The sequence below is a fragment of the Sorex fumeus genome, unplaced genomic scaffold (assembly GCF_029834395.1).
Source record: "Sorex fumeus unplaced genomic scaffold, SorFum_2.1 ptg000073l, whole genome shotgun sequence".
Taxonomy (NCBI): Eukaryota; Metazoa; Chordata; class Mammalia; order Eulipotyphla; family Soricidae; genus Sorex; species Sorex fumeus.
In genome coordinates this window covers 1,158,307-1,175,361 of record NW_026606130.1, presented here as the reverse complement: position 1 = coordinate 1,175,361, position 17,055 = coordinate 1,158,307, and the positions used below count along the sequence as shown (strand labels likewise).

Sequence of the window (17,055 nt, the reverse complement as noted above, 5' to 3'; positions counted from 1 at the left end):
AGAAAGGTAAAAGTAATGGGGACACATTACTCTCAACTTTACTGATTCTTGTTATGTCCATTCTGTTTAGAAAATTAAAATTTGCAGATATTGTATTTTTAGTTCTTAAATTCGTTTGGTTTCCTTTAAATCTTATTTTTGTTGAATCGTACATCCATTTAGTACTAGTATATTTTCCATGTGACCATTTAGTGTAGTTATAATGTTTGATATATTTTCCTGCAATTCAACATTTGGTGCAAGTCAGGGTTGATCTATTTTGTTTCCCTTTCTTCTGATAATGTATCATGATGTCCTAAATATTCTGTTGGGTAATTATGTATTTTATTGCAGATACTTTATTTTATTCTGACTTTCTGGATTCTATGCCTTTAGGGGAAATAGAGTAGGTATTACCTGAATTTCAATGGTTATGAGATAAAATATTCTTAAAATATTACTGTTTATCTCAACTTAAGTTTATTTCATATAATATTATTTTATTATATTTATTTTGTGTGTATAATGGTGTTGCTTTTCTCATTCTTGATATTGGTTACTTTTGTACTTGTCTTTCTTTTAAATTTGATGCCTGCCCAGAGATTTAATAGTTTTATTCTTTTTTAAAAATTTTTTGGATCACACCCAGTGTTGTGTTACTCAGGGGTTACTCCTGGTTCTGGACTCAGGAATTACTTCTGGCGGTGCTTGGGGGACCATATGAGATGCTGGGGATTGAACCCGGGTCAGCTGTGTGCAAGGCAAACTCCCTACCCACTGACTTATTGCTCCAGCCCTTTATTCATTTTTTAAAATGAGTTTCTATTTATAAAATTGAAAACTAGAATAAACTGACCTCTGGAATTAGTGGTCAAACTAGCAATTTCTCTGAGGGGAGTAATAAAGGCTGGGCGCATTTAGGTGGAATTGGGTGAATATAGAACTTTCATTGTGGATTGAGGTATTGCCAACAGGAATGTTTACTTTGAGAAAATCCATTGATCTGTTTATATAAAGGTGTGGTCATTTCTTTCTTTATGATGTAATTCAACAAAAATCAGCTTGAATGAAAATAATAGGGGGCTGGAGAGATAGTTCAGAGATTAAGATGCTGGCTTTGTGTATGGCTGCAGCCGTGAATCTGGTTCAGATCTTCAGCACTGCTTATGATTCCCTGGAACAACACCAGGTTTGGACCCTGAGGATAAAGCCAAAGTAGTCTCTGAGAAACTCTGTGGCCCTTCCCCAAAAGAAAAAGGTTTCTTTATTTCTCTAAAGCCTTATGTAGAACCTTGCTTTATTTTGCCTTTTAGACCGTGAAAGTCTGTATTATATTAAACAATTAGATTTTCATTGTACCTTTTCCGAGATTTCTACTGTCCCCTTTACCCTTTTACTTTCCTGACACTGTATTTTGTAATCTTATTCCTGTGAGAGTTGATATACTCTATACAATAAAGACATTATTAATCCTTTCTTGACTTTGGATTATAATTAGCAGCTACTCTGACCAACCCCCTGGTAGATGATATATTTGAAGTTTAGTTGGCTGTGGAGTAAGTAGTGACTCTACCTTTAAAGAAACATGTGTTTCTATATAGATAAAGGGTGAAACATTAAGATTATGTGAATGGGACTGGAGATATAGTACAGAGGGTAAGGAGCTTGACTTGCATGCAGCCGAACCAAGTTCCATCTCCAGTATTACATGAGCTTCTTGAGCACGGCCAGGAGTGATCCTTGATTGCAGAGCTAGGAATAAATCCTGATAACATACATATGAGCCCTCCCCCCAAACAAACCAACAACAAAGATTGGTGGATGGTCATACATGCTATCAAGAGAGAAATAGGAATGTGTTTTTTCACAAGAGGAAGGGGAAAAAAGTTCCCATCTGCATACACAATTTTGTTTGTGAATATAGTTTAAGCATATGAGTTTGATAAACAATGCCTGACCCTAATAAATTTAGTTAAATCTAGTATTTTCTCAAGTGAAACGCTGACTATAGCCTATTAAATTTACATTGAAGGTCTTACCTTGGTTAAAAGACAGCAGAAGGAGAGGTACAGATACAGAATGATCGCCCTTATAAATGAGAAATAATGAAAAATAAGAAGAACCAGTCCTCCTGGGACTTGTTTCTAAGGGAAAATCAAATGACCAAAGGTAACAACAAAGGAATTGGAGAGTTGGTCTACATAATTAAGCTTACTTCAGTAGGAGGTGGATAGGAGAGGTTCTAAGGGAATTGGAAGAGGGAAGTAGCCCTCTGGTGGTGAGTGTGGTGTTGGAAAGTTGCATACACGGAACCTTTATTAAAAGTAGGGACCCATGGTATAATGGTGCAAGTGTGTGTGTGTGTGTGTGTGTGTGTGTGTGTGTCTGTGTATAGTTTTGGGGGCCACACCTGGCAGTGGTCTGGGCTTACATCTGGCTCTGCACTCAGACATCATCCTTGGCGACTCTCAAGGAACAAAAAGTGATTCCAGGGAATGAGCAGCCTGCAATGCAAGTGACTTACCTGCTATTCTATTGCTCTGGCTTCCCCAGAGTAATTATTTATTAAAATTACAGGTAGGGCGTTTGCCTTGCACGCGGCCGACCCAGGTTCGATTCCTCCATTCCTCTTGGAGAACCTGGCAAGCTACCGAGAGTATCGCGCACACAGCAGAGCCCCGTGACGTATTGGATATGCCAAAACCAGTAACAACAAGTCTCGCAATCGAGACGTTACTGGTGCCCGCTCAAGCAAATTGATGAACAACAGGAGGACAGTGCTACCTACATGGTTCAAATGAATGAGATTTTTGTTTCATTAAGCAATAGTATTGCTCACTTTCACACGTCTATAGGAATCTAAACACTGAACTTATTATGACAAATAATACTTTTTAATTAAAAAATATTTAGGAAAATTAATATAACAAACTTAATACCTCTTTAGGAAATTAGTTCCTTTTTTTTCTTTTTGGGTCAAACCTGGCAATGCACAGGGGTTACTCCTGGCTCTACACTCAGGAGTTACTCCTGGCGGTGCTCAGGGGATCATATGGGATGCTGGGAATCGAACCCGGGTCAACCGCGTGCAAGGCAAATGCCCTACCTGCTGTGCTATCTCTACAGTTCCCCCCTTTTTTGGAAATCAGTTCCTTAATAGCTATAAAATGATTCTTATTCCTCTTGTCTCTGTAAAAGTTGGGACATTGTCAAGTAACTGAATACTAGGGTATTGGCTAAAAACAAGAAAAATTTCGGTGCCTTGAAGAATTATTATTTAAAATAGTACCATTAGTCTCCATACTCACAGACTGGGAACATAAGACATATAGAAAGCTAAAATGGTTGTAAACTATGTTAATGGCTGAGTTACCACTCAGCATAAAATGCAAAATTGCTTTATTATTATCATTAACCCATGCTGTGAAAACATTATGTAGTGCTAAGCCTCAAGTTAATGTCAATTATAAAACTTGTCACTACTTTTTTATTGTTTGAGGGACACACCTGGTGGTGCTCAGGGATCAATCCTGAAGACACTTGAGGGAACATATGGGGTGCTGGGTATCAAACCTGGAGCAGATACACAAGGCAAGCTCCATGCTTCCTGTACTGTCTCTCAGGCCCATGAAAATTTATCCTTACAATACTTCTATCTCTATTTAATTTTCATTTTTCTCATAATTCCTTTGCCTATTGTGCTCTTTTGTTCCATATATGGTTCCAAGCTGTTATAATTGTTTTATTTCCTTGAAAAATTATATCAGTGTTTTGATAGTGATTGTACTGAATCTATAAATTGCATTAGGTATACATTTAACAGTGTTTATACTTCCAACACATCAATCCATCAACACAGGGTGTCTTTATATTTCTTTGTATTTCTATTATTATTATTTCTTTCTTCTGCTGTTATTTCTATAATTCCACTTTATTAGTTCTTTCTTCTGCTATTTTTAAAATGTGGTAAAGTTTTCATTGTATAGGTAATTTCCTTTCTTTATGTTTATTCAGATATTTTAATGAATTCTAATTTTAATTAATTTTTATTCCTCTAATTTGTGTACAGAAATCACTTGATCACAGGATCACTTGACATCCCGTTATTCATTGATTTGCTCGAGTGATTGCCAATAACGTCTCCATTCATCCCTGTCACGTGCTAGTGTAGGCCAATGGTGAAGAGCCTCAAACCAATCATTCAGGGACTTGATGAAGAAGTCTGTCCAGCCCATCTGATTTTTGATGCCTTGGCAAATGAGACAGCATCCCTGATTCTTGACTGTTGAGGGAGGTCAGAACACCCGATTTCTTTCTCTCATTTGAGTAAAGTGTGATACTCCAAGCATGGTTCGTTCAATTTCTCTTTGGGAGACCCGAATAGCGTTCTCATCCTGTTTTCATAGGGCCCAGGTCTCTGAGGCGTATGTTAATGCAGGAAGAAGAGTGGAATCGAAGAGATGTGCCTGGAGCTGGAGATTCTTGGTCCTCTTAGCTATTTCTTCGATGCTTGAAAGCATTCCAAGCCACTCTCTACCCCCTGCACAACTCAGGTGCTAGGTCATTCATCATGTTGACTTCTCGACCTAGGTACACATAACTATTGCATTCAAAGATGTTCATTCCATTGAGAGTGAAAGGAACATCAGGAACAAGACCATTTCTCATAAACATTGTCTTTGTGAGATTCAGCTGTAGTCCGACCTTTCCACACTCACGGTAGAAGTTGGCTAGCATTTGTGCCTTGTGGCTAATGTTTGGTGTTATTAGAACCAATGTCATCAGCGAAGCGGAGGTGCTGTAGTTGCTGACCGTCTATCTCCACTCTCATTCCTTCCCATTCCAGTTGTTGCATGACATTCTCAAGGGTGGCACTGAAGAGATTCGGTGAAATGGTATCACCCTGCCAAACCCCTCTCTTGACATCGATGATCACTTCCTTGTAAAATGGTGTGATCCTGGTAGTGAATCTGTAACACAGCTCATGGAGGATCCTGATGTATTGAGTTTGAATGCCCTGTTTTGCTAGGGCTTTGATGACCACTTCCGTCTCAACAGAATCAGTGAACGTTAGACAGAGTGGCATCTTGAACTCCCGAGAAACCTCAATAAGCTTGATTATCGTGTGAATATGGTTGATTGTGCTGAATCCTTTGTGAAACTCAGCTTGCTCGCATGGTTGTCCTTCATCTAGTGTTCAGCCAATCCTATTCAGGATGACTCAAGTTAACAGCTTGTAGACGACAGACAATAGGCAGATCGGGCAATAGTTGCCAATGTCGTGGATATCTCCCTTCTTGTACAGTAGTACAGTCCTGCTGGTTTTCCATTGGGACGATAACTTGCATTCAGACAGGTAGCGTGTGAAGAGCCGAGCCAGTGTATTGATGAGTACTGACGGCAGGTTCTTCAGGTGTTCGGGTCTGACCTTGTCTGGACCGGGTGCTGTTTGCTTCTTTACTGACAAAATAGCGTGTCGGATTTCAGAAGGGAGAACATTGAGAATGACATATTCATCCTGCGGAATTTGATAGGTGGGCAGGTGGACGTGGCTATCAAAGGGATCCGAGTAGAAGTCATGGATAATCTTCTCCATTTCCCTTCTGGAAGATGTGATAGATCCATCAGGATGTCGGAGGGCAGTCATCTTGGTCTTGTAGTGGCGAAGGACAGGCAGGCATTGCAAATGCTTTTCCCGGCTTCTGCCGAATCTTGCAGCACTGCTGCTCTACACTCTTTGAGGTCTTCCTTTATCACTTCTCTGCACTGCTTTGTGAGCTTGGACGTTCACGTGTGGTTGCCTGAGGCTTGCACCAAGCCACGTTGGTGAATGAGCTTGAGAGTTTTCGAAGACAGGCATCTTTTTTGGCCATCTCTCTCTTGCTATTCCTCGCACTATCATGGCTATCATGGAGGTGCTGAACCAGTGGATCGTATTCCTTATCAATGTTGTCAACAATGGCATCTTCCCATGTTGTAGCAATAGTGCCAAAGAGCTCCCAGTTGGTGGTCATTCTGGGAGTTCTCTTCTTAAACTTTGCAGCCCTTTTTCCCCACTCCGTGAAGTAGAATTTTGCACGAAGGAGATGGTGGTTCAATCCCGTTTGGAATTTTGGGACAACATCGACATAGCTGTGGCAAAACTGTTGATTGAATATGATGTGGTCAATTTTGTTGTGGAACCGTCCACTGGGAGGCTCCCATGTCCAAAGTTTAGATTCAGCCTTCTGGAATTGTGAGTTGCCATGGATGGTCTTGGTCGACATGATGAACTCAGACAGTCTCTCACCCTGTTTGTTCCATTCTAGGCCATGGTTCCTGATGTGGAGTTCTTCAGCTGATCTTCTCGGTCCTATCTAAGCATTAAAATCAACCACAATGATCTTGTAGAAGGTGTGGTCTTCTTTATAGAACTTCTCCAACTCCATGTAGAACTTCTTAATTTCTCCTTCATCATAATTGGCTGTTGATGAATAGACAACGAAGATAGAAACTGCTGGCAGTGAAGCACATCTATTCAAGTGTAATCGTCCGATTCGGGTTGTTAGGCATTCGAATGAATCAATGCTTATGGCCAAGTTTGGGTTGACAAGGACACCGACACCACCGACGCCTTTTTTGTCACATGTTCCTAGGTACAGTTCCTCTCCAGTGTCAAAAACGGCATGATGTGGTTGATGTGTACAGAAATGCAATTTATATTTCATATAGTGATTTTGTATCCTGCCACTTTATACAGTAGTTTTTTTTGTAGAATATTTAGAATCTTATCATCTGCAAGCAGTGATAATTTTTTTCTTTTTAAATTTAGATTATTTTTATTTATTATTTTTATTATTTTCTTGTCTAATTGCTCTGGTGAAAACTTCAAAAAATATGTTAAATGGTAGTAGTGAAAATGGACTTGTTCCATATCTTTAGGGAAAAAACTTTCAGGTTTTTTAATCACTTCACTTAATCACTTAACTTCCCGTTAGTCGTCGATTTGCTCGAGCGGGCGCCAGTAACGTCTCCATTTGTCCCTGTCGCGTGCTAGTGTAGCCCAATGGCATCTCTTCGCTCCGGGAACATGGAGGGCCTCAAACCGATCGTTCATGATCTTGACAAAGAAGTCTGACCATCTGGTAGGTGGGCGGCCACGCGGTCTCTTGACATCCCGTGGAATCCAATCAGTAACAGCTCTAGTCCAACGGTCGTCTTTAAATCTCATTACGTGACCAGCCCATCTGATTTTCGACACCTTGGCATATGAGACAGCGTCCCTGATCCTTGATCGTCGACGGATGTCAGAACTCCGGATTCGTTCTCTCATTTGAGTGAAACGTGTTATTCCAAGCATAGCTCTTTCTATTCTTCTTTGGGAGACCTGAATGGCGTTCTCATCTTGTTTGCGTAGGGCCCAGGTCTCTGAGGCATATGTTAATGCAGGAAGAACAGTGGAATCAAAGAGATGTGCCCGGAGCCGGAGGTTCTTCGTCCTCTTAGCTATTTCTTCGACGTTCTTGAAGGCGTTCCAAGCCGCTCTCTTCCTCCTGCGCAGCTCGGGTGCCAGGTCATTTCTCATGTTGACCTCTCGACCTAGGTACACATAGCTGTTGCATTCGGAGATGGTCGTTCCATTGAGAGCGAATGGGGCGTCAGGAACAAGACTGTTTCTCATAAACATTGTCTTCGTAAGATTCAGCTGTAGTCCTACCTTTCCACACTCACGGTCAAAGTCGGCCAGCATTTGTGCCGCTTGGCTGATGTTTGGTGTTATTAAAACAATGTCATCAGCAAAGCGGAGGTGGTGTAGTTGCCGACCATCTATCTTCACTCCCATTCCTTCCCATTCCAGTCGTCGCATGATGTTCTCGAGGGTGGCACTGAAGAGTTTCGGTGAAATGGTATCACCCTGCCGCACCCCTCTCTTGACATCAACAATCACTTCTTTGTAGAATGGTGAGATCCTGGTAGTGAATCCGCAATACAGCTCTAAATACCCATCTTCTGGAATTGTCGTACCATATTTGATAGGGTTCAAATATGGTAACACCTACAAGGGTGATTAGAGGCCACCCCAAAAGCCTCTATACCTCTCGGAAAGACTGGCAAGCTACCGAGAGTATTCCGCCCGCACGGAAGAGCCTGGCAAGCTATCTGCTGTGTATTCGATATGCCAAAACCAGTAACTACAACTGGTCTCATTCACCTGACCCTGAAGGCTTCACCGACATGGCAGCACTGAGAAGGATGAGAAAGGAGAGGCCGACAAAATCTCAAGGCCGACCTAGGCTGCCACAACGAAGGAAGACAAAAATGATCGTCTGTACTTTCAATGCACGTACGCTAGCATCAGATGCATCCATCGAGGACCTGATGGTACAAGCACGAATGATCAAGTACGACATCATTGGTCTGACCGAGACAAGAAGGCACGAATCTCACCATGCTGTTTTCGACACCGGAGAAGAATTGTTCCTCGGAACATGCGATAAAAGAGGTGTTGGAGGCGTCGGTGTCCTTGTCAACACAAACTTGGCCAAGAGCATTGATTCATTCGAATGCCTAACAACCCGAATCGGACGTTTACATTTGAATAGATGTGGCTCACTGCCTGCAGTTTCTATCTTCGTTGTCTACGCACCAACATCTCATTATGATGAAAGAGAAATCGAGAAGTTCTACATGGAGCTAGAGAAGTTCTATAAAGAAGACCACACCTTCTACAAGATCATTGTGGGTGATTTTAATGCCAAGATAGGACCGAGAAGATCAGCTGAAGAACTTCACATCGGGACCCATGGCCTAGAATGGAACGAACAGGGTGAGAGACTGTCTGAGTTCATCATGTCGACCAAGACCATTCATGGTAACTCACAGTTCCAGAAGGCAGAATCTAAACGATGGACATGGGAGTCTCCCGGTGGACGATTCCACAACGAAATAGACCACATCATATTCAATCGACGGTTTTGCCTGACTGATGTCGCTGTTGTCCCAAAATTTCGAACGGGATCGGACCACCGTCTCCTTCGTGCAAAATTCTACTTCACAGAGCGGGGAGAAAGGGCTGCAAAGTTCAAAAAGAGAACTCCCAGAATGACCACCAACTGGGAACTCTTTGGTACTATTGCGGCAACATGGGAAGATGCCATTGTTGACAACATTGACGAGGAATACGATCGACTGGTTCAGCACCTCCATGAATGTGCGAGGAACGCCAAGAGAGAGATAGCCACAAAAAGTCGCCTATCTTCGAAAACTCTTGAGCTAATTCGCCAGCGTGGTTTGGCGCATGCCTCAGGCAACCGCAAGCTAACGTCCGAGCTTGCAAAGCAGTGCAGAGATGCGATCAAGGAAGACCTCAAAGAGAGAAGAGCAGAAGTACTGATAGATGCGGCAGAAGCCGGGAAAAGTATTCGTAACGCCCGCCTGTCCTTCGCCAACTATAAGACCAAGATGACTGCCCTCCGACGTCCTGATGGATCCATCACATCCTCCAGAACGGCAATGGAGAAGATTATCCATGACTTCTACTCAAATCTCTTCGATAGCCATGTCCACTTGCTGACATACCAAATTCCACAGGATGGGTATGTCGTTCCTAACGTTCTCCCTTCCGAAATCCGACACGCCATTTCGTTGGTAAAGAAGCAAACAGCACCCGGCCCAGACAAGGTCAGACCTGAACACCTGAAGAACCTGCCGTCAGTACTCATCAATACACTGGCTCGGCTCTTCACTCGCTACCTGTCTGAATGCAAGGTTCCGTCCCAATGGAAAACCAGCAGGACCGTACTACTGTTCAAGAAGGGAGACATCCATGACATTGGCAACTATCGCCCGATCTGCCTATTGTCTGTCATCTACAAGCTGTTCACTAGAGTCATCCTGAATAGGATAGGCAGAACACTAGATGAAGGACAACCATGCGAGCAAGCAGGGTTCCGCAAAGGATTCAGCACCATCGACCATATCCACACGGTAACCAAGCTCATTGAGGTTTCTCGGGAGTTTAAGATGCCGCTCTGCTTAACGTTCATTGATGTAAAGAAGGCCTTTGATTCTGTTGAGACGGAAGCGGTCATTGAAGCCCTAGCCAATCAGGGCATTCAAGCCCAATACATCAGGATCCTCCGTGAGCTGTATTGCGGATTCAGGTTTTTTAATGATTGATTATATTAACTATAGGCTTATTATATATGAAATTATAGTCCATCTATTTAGAATGCTTTGAGCATTTTAAAAATGACAAATGTACTTGAATTTTATCAAAGACCTAGGATCTCACTTGTTCATCATAAATTATTCTCCTGATGTATTGCTGGATTTGGTGTGCCAAGATTTTGCTAAGGAATTTTGTATTCATATTCATTAGAGATAACATTCTATAGGGTATTTTTTGCTATCCTTTTCTGGGTTGGGTAAAATGCACTATTTGTGTTATAGAATGTGTTTGGAGTGATTCCTATCTCCCACCCCCTACCCCTGTTTGTTTTAGAAATAGGAGGACGATGTGTACTTTACTGTGGAACAACTCACTAGAGAATCCACCTGGTCTTAAATTTTTGTTCTTAGGGAGACTTGATTACTGTTTTGATTTCTGTACTTTTAATTAGTTTACTTAAGTCTATTTTAGGTTTAGTGCTGAAAGTTACTATGATTCTAAAAATTTGTTCATGTCTTCTACGTTATAGGATTTGTTTGCAGATATATGTTCAGAACAGTCTCTTCTAATTCTTTATATTACAGAAATATAAATTGTAATATCAACTCCTTTATTTTGGGGGGTGTTCCTGTTGTGCTTGGGGCTTACTCCTGGCTCTGCACTCAAGGATCACGTCTAGTTGGTTCAGAGGACCAAATGGGATGCTGGGGAAAGAGCTATAGTTGGCTCATACAAGACAAATGCCCTACCTGCTGTACTCTTGCTCTGGCCCTCACCTCCATTATTTCTGATTCTTTTTTTTTTTTTTGCTTTTTGGTTCACACCCGGTGAGGCTCAGGGGTTAATCCTAGCTCTGCAATCAGGAATTACTCCTGGCGATGCTCGGGGGACCATATGGGATGCTGGGAATTGAACCCGGGTCGACCGCTTGCAAGGCAAACGCCCTATTTGCTCTGCTATCCCTCCAGCACCATTTCTGATTCTTTTTTATTAAGAATTTATCTCCTTTGTTCTTGGTGAGTCTAATGAGGTTTTTGTCATTTTTTAATCCTTTAAAAACACCTTCATTCAAGATATTGTCAGAGGGAAACGAACAGATGTCCAGCAGACACATGAAGAATATATAAAACACTCTGCATCAATCATCATTAATTAGTGAAATCCAAATCAAGACAACAGTGAGTTTCCATCTCTTACTACTGAGAACAGTGCAAATAAAAAATAAAAAAATTGTAGGAACAATTTGTGTTTGTGTGGATGTGGTGAAAAAGAAACTCTTATCCACTGCTGGGGGGAATGTTGTTTGGTTCAAGTCCTGTGGAGAACAGTATGAAGACTCCTCATTAAACATAGAATTAAATTGCCATATGACTCAGCAATTCTACTTTTTGGGTCTACCCCCAGGACATAAAAACACTCATTTGAGAAGACACATGAACAGCATTTTTATTGCTGCACTCAGTACAATGGCTAAGATATGGAATCAATTTATGTGTCCAAAGACAGAGGAATGTATTATGAGGCTGTGGTATATAAACACAATGGAATAGTATGTAGCTGCCAGGAGTGATGAAATAATTCCTGGCAGCTACATAGAACGATGTAATAAATTTGCTTTGAACAACGAAATCATTTTGCTGCAACCTGGTTAGAACTGGAAGATATGTAAGTGAAGCCAGAAGAAAGAAAAATACAGGATGATCTCACTTATCTGCTGTATATAGAATAACTGGATGAGGAAGTGTACTGTCAGTAAAGCGGGGATGCCTAGATCATCCTTGACTGCAGAGTTTAGATAGAAGAAGGAAGGAGAAATAAAAGAAATCAAAGGGGAAAGAAGAAAAGTGGGAATAATTGGCGAAGACTGGTAGGGTTTTTAGTTATACTGGTGATGTGGGAGAATGGTATTGATATATATCCAAAATAGTATAGCTATATATCTAGACTCAACAACAATAAAAACACAAGATCTAAGCTGCAACCACTGGAACTTTGCGATGTGCCTGTCAAAGTTAAAGGTGAGGGGTGGAGCATGGAGGGGATGGTGGTAGGGATGGAATATGGTACAGTGGTGGAGCAAAGTTGACATTGGTGGTGGGATTGGTGATGAAATATTATATTCCTAAAACTAAAAAAAACCCTTCATTCAGAGAAACAGCTCTTAGTGTCATTGCTCTTTTGTATTATCTTTTTGGTTTCTATTTTATGGATTTACGCTCTAATTTTTAATTATTTCCTTCCTTTTTCCACCTTTAGTTCAATTTCTTCCTCTTTTTCTAGGTCCTTAAGATATAAGGTGGCATGTAAAAACATACCCCTGAAGTAGCTTTTGCTGTGTCCAAAAAGATCTGAGAACTTGTATCTTTTCTTTTTTTTCTGTGTAATTTGTATTTTCTTTATTTCCTGCTTATTGATTAAAGTTATTCGGAAGCATGTTTTTGTTTCTGCATGTTTGATTTTCTCATTTCCTTCGTTTTTTATTTAACTCATAATAAAGAAAATTTTCTTTACAAATAAAATTTTATTGGCTAATAATAAAAAGATGCATATTTTATTATTTCATTCTTCATGTATTTATTAATAATTGCTTAATAATTTATTAATACTTATCTGTGTCCCAACAAGGTAGCTATACTTGAGAATGTCCCAGGTGACCTTAAGAAGCATATATATTCATTTATTTGGGGATAGAATTTTCTATATGTAGCTAATATGATTGTCTCTTCAATTACTTAATTCGACCCGGGTTCGATTCCTCCGTCCCTCTCAGAGAGCCTGGCAAGCTACCGAGAGTATCCCGCCTGCATGTCAGAGACTGGCAAGCTCCCCGTGGCATATTCAATATGCCAAACACATTAAAAACAAGTCTCGGGGCTGGAACGATAGCACAGCGGGTAGGGCGTTTGCCTTGCACGCAGCCAACATAGCCGACACAGGTTCGATTCCCAGCATCCCATATGGTCCCCCGAGCACCGCCAGGAGTGATTCCTGAGTGCATGAGCCAGGAGTAAGCCCTGGGCATTGCCGGGTGTGACCCAAAAAGCAAAAAAAAAAAAAAAGTCTCACAATGGAGATGTTACTGCTGCCTGCTCGAGCAAATTGATGAACATCTAGAGGACAGTGCTACAGTGCTACTTTATTTTTAATTCTTAGGGTAATCTGCCCATTTGCTGTAAGGTGTGTGGACATCACTTACTATGATTGTGTTTCTGTAAATGTATCCCTGAAGGTCTTTTAATAATTGCACTGTATATTTGTATGTACCTCTGGTAGGTTCATAAATATTGATAACCATTATATAGTCTTGATCTTGATGGATTGATGCTTCAATAATTATATAGTATCTTGTGGATCATGGTAACAGGCACTGGAGCAGATAAGACCCAACCTTGCAAAGTGGCCCAGAAGCGAAGCCTCACAAGAAGGAGTATCTAGGCAAAGTTGGCAAGAACAGTGTGTCAGCCACCACCACCAGGTGTTCGGCTTTGAGTCTCACTCAACCTCCTAGACACATAAACCGTCACGTATGCTTAGCAAGTCATCTTAACTGCAGCATCTAGCATTGATTGGGATTGGACTGGGGCAAAGCAGAGTTGGAGAGATGATAGGCCAATAATGCTGAACTTCATGTGATTGGAGTTTCTTGTAAGCCAAGACCCTCTATAAAATTTGTGTGTATTTGGTAATAAGGTGAACAGCTATCAGTTGCTCCTGGAGGGTGTTCCTCCATGCACCCATCATCCTTTGCCCCACATCTTCCCGGACCCAGTGCGCAAAGTGTCCGGGCACTATTGGGGGAAAACTGTTCCCCAACAGTATCTGTCTTTGTGTCTGATAATCTTATTCCTCTGAAAGTCTATTTTATGACAGAAGACAGTAACAATTTATTATTTTTTAATTTTTGGCTTTTTAGGTCACACCCAGCAATGCTCCTGGCTCTGTGCTCAGGAATTACTTCTGTCAGTGCTTGGGGGCCCATATGGGATGCCAGGAATTGAACCAGGGTTGGCCCCATGCAAAGCAAACGCCCTACTCGCTTTACTATCGCTCCGGCCCGCCAAACTTATTTTTATATGTTTCTATTACTGACAAGGAACTCTTTGCTACAAGTTTTAATCCGGAATCTCTCTTTTATCTGAAGAAAGATATGCTTCCTCTTGTAAGCATAATATAGAAAATGTTGCATTTATATCCACCCAGTCACTGCATTTTCATTGGTAAGTTCAGAACATGCATATTTAGGGTAATTATTGACATATGGGGCATACTTATTGGAATCTCTTATTTTCTGTTTCTAAAATATATCTATTTCATTTGTTTCACTCTGTCTCTTCACATGGATTGTTTTCCTTGATTATTCTCCAAATTTCTTCATTTTTCAGGAACAAGTCTCTTGCACCTGGATTTTGTTTTATGGTTACCCTGATGATTACAACAAACTATATATAATTAAAATATCCCTTTTTGTGTTGGTATCAACTTGCTGTCATTTGACTATACATATATTTTAATAATGATTTGTATTTGGGTGCTCTTTCAGTTTCATGGGCATCTATAGTTAGTTATTTTCTTAGTTTGGGAAACATCTCAATTATTGAATATAGTTTGTGCTCTTCTTGAAATGCCCATTTCTGATATTTTCTCTTCTAATGAAGTCAGCTATCTATCATATGGTTTTATTTTTTTGTTTTGTTTTGGGGACACACCTGGCATTGTTCAAATCTTCCTCCTGGCTCTGTGCTCAGAAGTGATTCCTGATGGTGCTTAGGAGACCATATGTGGTGTCAGATTCAAACCTGGGTCAGCAATTTGCAAGGCATGTGCCTTACTTGCTGTAGTATCTCACTGGCCCCTCTCAGAGTTTTTCCATTTTCCCTAAATTAAAAAAATTATTAAATAATCACAATTTACAAACTTAATAGTTGAGTTTTAGGCATATAATAATTCAACATCAATCCCTCTACCAGTGTCAACTTTCCTCCACCAGTTTTTCCTCCCCATCCGAACCCCCATTTCAACCCTGCCTGCCAACTATGGAATATAGAATATTGGATAAGGAAATGTATTGTAGTAAAAGGGGGATGCCTCAATCACCCTTGACCCTAGTGTTTAGAGATGAGATAGAAATTATTCCTAAATCTTATTTCTTTTTGTCCATTTGAATTGTTGAATTCATGCCATTTTATCTTCTAAAGATTTGATCTTATCAGAAATTTATCTCCAATTACAGGTATTTTTTCCTCTGTGAGCATGTATTTGCTGGCTATAATTTTAATGTCTTGGGTGAGAAATCCTTGTGCTCTTACAGCTCTTTTTGATATACTGAAGATGCTTTTCTGTGATTCTCTAGCGTCATTAATTTTCATTATGAAAGTGCTTAAAATTTCCTTGTCTATAACCCCCTTCCTTTTTGTGATTTGAATGGAAGTGTTGCTTGCTGGGTCTATTCTGCCATATGAACACCAATTATATCAAACCTAAAAATCATTTCTACATTTAATGAAATCTATGGTCCATAATTAAGGCTTACAATTTCTCTTATTGTAATAGTAATTTATAACTACAAAAATAATGTAGGTAGCAATGAAAAGAAGAACAGCAATCAGAAGATTGTACAAATTAATACTATTAATCTTAAAACAATCATTATGTTAATAAGGTGAAAATATGGTCTAATCAGATCATTTCAATTAGCTATGGTGCTTTTAGCAACAACCAGATCTATAAGAGAGAATGGGTTTCACATTGTTGAATTCCCTATTCATCCTTGGTCATGGTGTACTGGACATCCTTCTTGAATTTTAGGTCTTGGTATAGAGATGAATTTCAAAGCTCAATAAATATTTGTATTACTATTTAGGGGAAAATACGATTTAAACCTGAAACTTATCTAACCTTAATTTTCAGCGCAGTCAGAATTTTGTGTAAATACACCTCATGTGCAAATTTATAAATACATATATAGATAAGCAGCAAAGAGTCTGATTCCCTTTATTATCACAAAGATCCTATAGATATGATTTATAATCTTCAGTGGAATTAAAGACTCCAAGAAGTATTTTGAACTCTGCTTTATTTGAAAAGATAAATGAAATGAATCTCTGGCAAGGTATATATTACATTTAGAGTTTCACAGGTTGGGGAGCAGAAATTAAGAAAGAAAAAAAATATATAAGGTTTGAATCAAGAGACTAATTTCAGTCACTAAATGAAATAAGTTGTAAAGTCCTGAAATATCTATCTGTACAGAAAGAATTTAATGGAATACTCTTAAATTGTAAATGGTTCAATCCAACATTGTGACTTCTTTTGATGACTGAAATAGTTCTTAACAGAAACTTGGTAAGAATCATGGGACATGTAGTGTCCTAGGAATGAAAAAAAGAAATTCACAATTGAGTAAAGCAACTGAACTATGCACATGACAACATCCATTGAGAATATTATGGAATCATTAACATTATGTTTATGACATGTATTAGCATTGGAAAACAAAAAAAATCATGATGTTAGCTAGTAACTAACTCCATGTTAGTGGATAACTCCAACTCCATGTCTAGCATATGCAAGGCCCTTCATTGTATTCCTGAGCTCCTGGTGGTTTATGAGAACTTGCAGAAATAGCCCTGATGGCCCACAATTACTGATGTCATGTCGGGGGTCATATTAAAAAAGAACAATACAAATTTGTGTCTGGAGCGACAGCACAGCGGGTAGGGCGTTTGCCTAGCACGTGGCCGACTTGGGTTCAATTCCTCCCTCCCTCTCAGAGAGCCCGGCAAGCTACTGAGAGTATCCCACCCGCATGGCAGAGCCTAGCATATTCTATATGCCAAACACAGTAACAACAAATCTCACAATGGAGACATTACTGCTGCCCGCTTGAGCAAATTGATGAACAACGGGAGGACAGGGCTACATATTTG

General features: G+C 40.2%; 1 protein-coding gene across 2 annotated transcripts in view; it reads right to left on the bottom strand.

Annotated features, from left to right (window-relative positions):
- Positions 1-16,310: 16,310 nt before the first annotated feature.
- Positions 16,311-17,055, bottom strand: part of ZDHHC15 (zinc finger DHHC-type palmitoyltransferase 15) — a 216,326-nt gene continuing 215,581 nt past the window's right edge. For both annotated transcript variants that reach the window (XM_056130115.1, XM_056130116.1), the window contains one exon: positions 16,311-16,497. The gene's annotated coding sequence lies outside the window, so the exon portion shown is untranslated. The remainder of the gene's footprint in view (positions 16,498-17,055) is intronic.